Source organism: Pecten maximus, chromosome 1 (assembly GCF_902652985.1).
Source record: "Pecten maximus chromosome 1, xPecMax1.1, whole genome shotgun sequence".
Classification (NCBI taxonomy): domain Eukaryota; kingdom Metazoa; phylum Mollusca; class Bivalvia; order Pectinida; family Pectinidae; genus Pecten; species Pecten maximus.
Window position 1 is genome coordinate 58,993,226 of NC_047015.1, and position 6,209 is coordinate 58,999,434.

At 42.3% G+C, this 6,209-nt stretch overlaps 1 long non-coding RNA gene across 2 annotated transcripts; it reads right to left on the minus strand.

Annotated features, from left to right (window-relative positions):
- Positions 1-2,539: 2,539 nt before the first annotated feature.
- Positions 2,540-5,266, minus strand: LOC117339512. Of its 2 annotated transcripts, none has more exons than XR_004535224.1 (2): positions 5,171-5,266; positions 2,540-4,685 (listed from the first exon to the last, which is right to left on the minus strand). It is a non-coding gene; the product is annotated as an uncharacterized LOC117339512 (long non-coding RNA). The 2 variants fall into 2 exon arrangements; XR_004535223.1 differs by lacking the exon at positions 5,171-5,266 and adding an exon at positions 4,766-4,857.
- Positions 5,267-6,209: the final 943 nt, after the last annotated feature.

A 6,209-nucleotide genomic window follows, 5' to 3' on the forward strand; every position in this document is an offset into this window, starting at 1 on the left:
CAGAAAGTCTGCCTCTACAACCAGACAGTCCAAACACAAGAACAGTATCGCCTCTATTGACGGAAAGTCAAAATGGGTTAAGGTATCACTTTCAAAATCAGAAAGATCATGTGAAGACATGATTGCTTTTTTATCAGAAAGCCCAAACACAGTAAATTAAATAGAAAGATGATATTAGTTTTCAGGTATGTCACATACCCATGTTATAACTTCAGCAGTTGGCTAAACGGAAATGGATGGAATTCCAAAACCCAAATCTTACACATTAATCCACAAGTACACAATAGTCGCTGTTACTTCCGCCAACTATAACCCCAAACAAAAAGGAGCTATTAACCCCCAGACACATAAAAAGTCACAGAATATCACATAACCTGAGGATGTCACCGAGTCTGTGGTGAATGACACTGTAATTCTCCAATGTTAAGAGGTCAGTGACTCTTTGGTTAACGAAACTCCTGTAATTATGTGGTTAACAACACCATTAATTCTCCCATGTGAGGATGTCAGCAAGTCTTTGGTTAACGACACACCTGTATGTCTTCCATGCGATGTTTCAGTACAGATCTGGAGACTTAACAGTGAGATACCGTGGTTTACGGGAGAGGTTCAGTACAGATCTGGTAGACTTGACAGTGAGATACCGTGGTGTATGGGAGGGTTCAGTACAGATCTGGTAGACTTGACAGTGAGATACCGTGGTGTACGGGAGGGTTCAGTACAGATCTGGTAGACTTGACAGTGAGATACCGTGGTGTACGGGAGGGTTCAGTACAGATCTGGTGACTTGACAGTGAGATACCGTGGTTTACGGGAGGGTTCAGTACAGATCTGGTGACTTGACAGTGGCATACCGTGGTTTACGGGAGGGTTCAGTACAGATCTGGTGACTTGACAGTTAGATACCGTGGTTTACGGGAGGGATCAGTACAGATCTGGTGACTTGACAGTGAGATACCGTGGTGTACGGGAGGGTTCAGTACAGATCTGGTGACTTGACAGTTAGATACCGTGGTGTACGGGAGGGTTCAGTGCAGATCTGTATACTTGACAGTGAGATACCGTGGTTTACGGGAGGGTTCAGTACAGATCTGTAGACTTGACAGTTAGATACCGTGGTTTACGGGAGGGTTCAGTACAGATCTGTAGACTTGACAGTGAGATACCGTGGTTTACGGGAGAGTTCAGTACAGATCTGTAGACTTGACAGTGAGATACCGTGGTGTACGGGAGGGTTCAGTACAGATCTGTAGACTTGACAGTGAGATACCGTGGTGTACGGGAGGGTTCAGTACAGATCTGGAGACTTGACAGTGAGATACCGTGGTTTACGGGAGGGTTCAGTACAGATCTGTAGACTTGACAGTGAGATACCGTGGTGTACGGGAGGGTTCAGTACAGATCTGTAGACTTGACAGTGAGATACCGTGGTTAACGGGAGGGTTCAGTACAGATCTGGTGACTTGACAGTGAGATACCGTGGTTTACGGGAGGGTTCAGTACAGATCTGGTGACTTGACAGTGAGATACCGTGGTGTATGGGAGGGTTCAGTACAGATCTGGTGACTTGACAGTGAGATACCGTGGTGTACGGGAGGGTTCAGTACAGATCTGTAGACTTGACAGTGAGATACCGTGGTTAATGGGAGGGTTCAGTACAGATCTGGTGACTTGACAGTGAGATACCGTGGTTTACGGGAGGGTTCAGTACAGATCTGGTGACTTGACAGTGAGATACCCTGGTTTACGGGAGGGTTCAGTACAGATCTGTAGACTTGACAGTGAGATACCGTGGTTTACGGGAGGGTTCAGTACAGATCTGGTGACTTGACAGTTAGATACCCTGGTTTACGGGAGGGAATCAGTACAGATCTGTAGACTTGACAGCGAGATACCGTGGTTAACGGGAGGATTCAGTACAGATCTGGAGACTTGACAGTGAGATACCGTGGTGTACGGGAGGGTTCAGTACAGATCTGGTGACTTGACAGTTAGATACTGTGGTGTACGGGAGGGTTCAGTACAGATCTGTAGACTTGACAGTTAGATACCGTGGTGTACGGGAGGGTTCAGTACAGATCTGTAGACTTGACAGTTAGATACCGTGGTGTACGGGAGGGTTCAGTACAGATCTGGAGACTTGACAGTGAGATACCGTGGTGTACGGGAGGGTTCAGTACAGATCTGGAGACTTGACAGTGAGATACCGTGGTGTACGGGAGGGTTCAGTACAGATCTGGAGACTTGACAGTGAGATACCGTGGTTTACGGGAGGGTTCAGTACAGATCTGTAGACTTGACAGTGAGATACCGTGGTTTACGGGAGGGTTCAGTACAGATCTGGAGACTTGACAGTGAGATACCGTGGTGTATGGGAGGATTCAGTACAGATCTGGAGACTTGACAGTGAGATACCGTGGTGTACGGGAGGGTTCAGTACAGATCTATAGACTTGACAGTGAGATACCGTGGTGTACGGGAGGAATCAGTACAGATCTGGAGACTTGACAGATATGTAGAACACACAACAAAACATTCATTTCAATTATGTCCTTGCTTTATTGTTTACATTTTTTTGTTTTGTTTACAAACAGTATCATTTCAGAGCCAATTAAATATATTGAAGAAACTACAATGTCTCCTTTTCTTTGAAAACTGAAATTTCAAGTTGAGATTCACGTACAAAATGTGTCTAACAGGCATGGGTCTCTATGGGTCTCAACGGGTCTCAAAGGGTCTCAATGGGCCCAATTGGTCTCAAAGGGTTTCAATTGGTCTCAATGGGTCTCAAAGTGTCTCAATGGGTCTCAAAGGGTCTCAATGAGTCGCAATTGGTCTCAAAGAGTCTTTAAGGGTCTCAATGGGTCTCAAAGGGTCTTATTGGGTCTCAATGGGTCTCAATGGGTCTCATAGGGTCTCATTAGGTCTTAAAGGGTCTCAATGGGTCTCAAAGGGTCTACATCGCCCACCTGGTATTCACTTGTTTCATTAATCTCTTTCATTTAATCAAAAGAACTTGATTGGAGTCCTTTATATGTTTCAACAAATTTGACCTCTGTGACCTTAAATATAGTTCAAGGCATTTCTTTAGGCAAACGCTGTAGGCTCCTTCCAAGGATCCTACCTGCCAAATATAATTCTAGGACTTTTTGCGGAAGGAAGAAATTTAAAGGTTTAACAAATTTTACTCCTGCGACCTTGAATATGAGTCAAGGTAATTTCTTTTCGCAAATTTTGTTTAGCTGCAATCTAGGAACCTACCAGTCAAATATCATGATTAAGGCTTTTCGGTTTGTGAGAAAAGTTGTTTGAATGTTTGGATAAATTGAACCGCTGTGACAGTGAATATTGGTCAAGGGCATTTCCTTTTGCAAACCTTGTGGGCCTCTATCCCAGAAACCCACCAGTCAAATACTCCGGCCTTTTTTTCACTGATTTGGGAATAAGTTGTGAAGATATTTCAACACATTTGATCCCTTTGACCTTAAATATAGGTCAAGGTCATTTGTGTTTGCAAACTTCATAACGTTTCATTGTATCAGCAATGTATAATCATGCTTCTGGGCCTTTGATTAACCAGAAAAAGTCATTTAAAAGTTTGAACAAATGTGACCCTTTTGGCTTTAAATATAGGTCAAGGTAAGTTCTTTTTCCAAGCATTATGGGGCAATTGACACTAGATGGATGATGGACATCAGACCGATGGATGATTCACCATGGCATTAGCTCTCTTGTTTAACCCTCAGATCTGGTGATTCACCAAGACATTAGCTCTCTTGTTTAACCCTCAGATCTGGTGATTCACCATGACATTAGCTCTCTTGTTAAACCTTCAGATCTGGTGATTCACCATGACATTAGCTCTCTTGTTAAACCTTCAGATCTGGTGATTCACCATGACATTAGCTCCCTTGTTTAACCTTCAGGTCTGGTGATTCACCAAGACATTAGCTCTCTTGTTAAACCTTCAGATCTGGTGATTCACCATGACATTAGCTCTCTTGTTTAACCTTCAGATCTGGTGATTCACCATGACATTAGCTCTCTTGTTAAACCTTCAGATCTGGTGATTCACCATGACATTAGCTCCCTTGTTTAACCTTCAGGTCTGGTGATTCACCATGACATTAGCTCTCTTGTTAAACCTTCAGATCTGGTGATTCACCATGACATTAGCTCTCTTGTTTAACCCTCAGATCTGGTGATTCACCATGACATTAGCTCTCTTGTTTAACCCTCAGATCTGGTGATTCACCATGACATTAGCTCTCTTGTTCAACCCTCAGATCTGGTGATTCACCATGACATTAGCTCTCTTGTTCAACCCTCAGATCTGGTGATTCACCATGACATTAGCTCTCTTGTTTAACCCTCAGATCTGGTGATTCACCATGACATTAGCTCTCTTGTTTAACCCTCAGATCTGGTGATTCACCATGACATTAGCTCTCTTGTTTAACCTTCAGATCTGGTGATTCACCATGACATTAGCTCCCTTGTTTAACCTTCAGGTCTGGTGATTCACCATGACATTAGCTCTCTTGTTCAACCTTCAGATCTGGTGATTCACCATGACATTAGCTCTCTTGTTTAACCCTCAGATCTGGTGATTCACCATGACATTAGCTCTCTTGTTCAACCCTCAGGTCTGGTGATTCACCATGACATTAGCTCTCTTGTTTAACCTTCAGGTCTGGTGATTCACCATGACATTAGCTCTCTTGTTTAACCCTCAGATCTGATGACATTAGCTCTCTTGTTTAACCCTCAGATCTGGTGATTCACCATGACATTAGCTCTCTTGTTCAACCCTCAGATCTGGTGATTCACCATGACATTAGCTCTCTTGTTTAACCCTCAGATCTGGTGATTCACCATGACATTAGCTCTCTTGTTTAACCCTCAGATCTGGTGATTCACCATGACATTAGCTCTCCTGTTTAACCTTCAGATCTGGTGATTCACCATGACATTAGCTCTCTTGTTTAACCCTCAGATCTGGTGATTCACCATGACATTAGCTCCCTTGTTAAACCTTCAGATCTGGTGATTCACCATGACATTAGCTCTCTTGTTTAACCCTCAGATCTGGTGATTCACCATGACATTAGCTTCCTTGTTTAACCCTCAGATCTGGTGATTCACCATGACATTAGCTCTCCTGTTTAACCTTCAGATCTGGTGATTCACCATGACATTAGCTCTCTTGTTTAACCCTCAGATCTGGTGATTCACCATGACATTAGCTCTCTTGTTTAACCCTCAGATCTGGTGATTCACCATGACATTAGCTCTCTTGTTAAACCTTCAGATCTGGTGATTCACCATGACACTAGCTCTCTTGTTAAACCTTCAGGTCTGGTGAACTCAACATATAAACAGCTATCACATGATATCAAAATATCAAAAAATACTAAAATTGAAGCGAGCAAAAAACCTATATCACTCCTCAATACTTATATATATTATATGACAAACATATACAGGGTATGGTGTGGTGGGTACATTTCTAATCAGGGACCTTAAAGAAAAGCACTCAAGTTAAAATGACATATCAGTCAATAACAAAAAAATCAAGAAAGAGTGTAACACTTCATTCCACCATACAGGTTTAAACATATCTGACCCTTGTGACCTTGAAAGAGGGTCAAGTATTTGAACAAACTTGGTATCCTTAATCTCAGCATGTTATAAGACAAATACATAGTATCCACACATGCCTTAGTTAGTGTAACTCTTTTAATAGTCACAAGCCTTGCCTTAGTTAGTAGAACTCTTTTAATAGTCACAAGCCCGAGTTCTCAAAATCATATTTCATGACCGTGGACCCTAACTAGAGAGTCTCCTACCGTCATTACTTTATATATACCAACTAGAGTCTCCTACCGTCATTACTTTATATATACCAACTAGAGAGTCTCCTACCGTCATTACTTTATATATACCAACTAGAGAGTCTCCTACCAGCATTACTTTATATATACCAACTAGAGAGAGTTTCCTACCGTCATTACTTTATATATACCAACTAGAGAGAGTCTCCTACCGTCATTACTTTATATATACCAACTAGAGTCTCCTACCGTCATTACTTTATATATACCAACTAGAGAGTCTCCTACCGTCATTACTGTATATATACCAACTAGAGAGTCTCCTACCGTCATTACTTTATATATACCAACTAGAGAGTCACCTACTGTCATTAC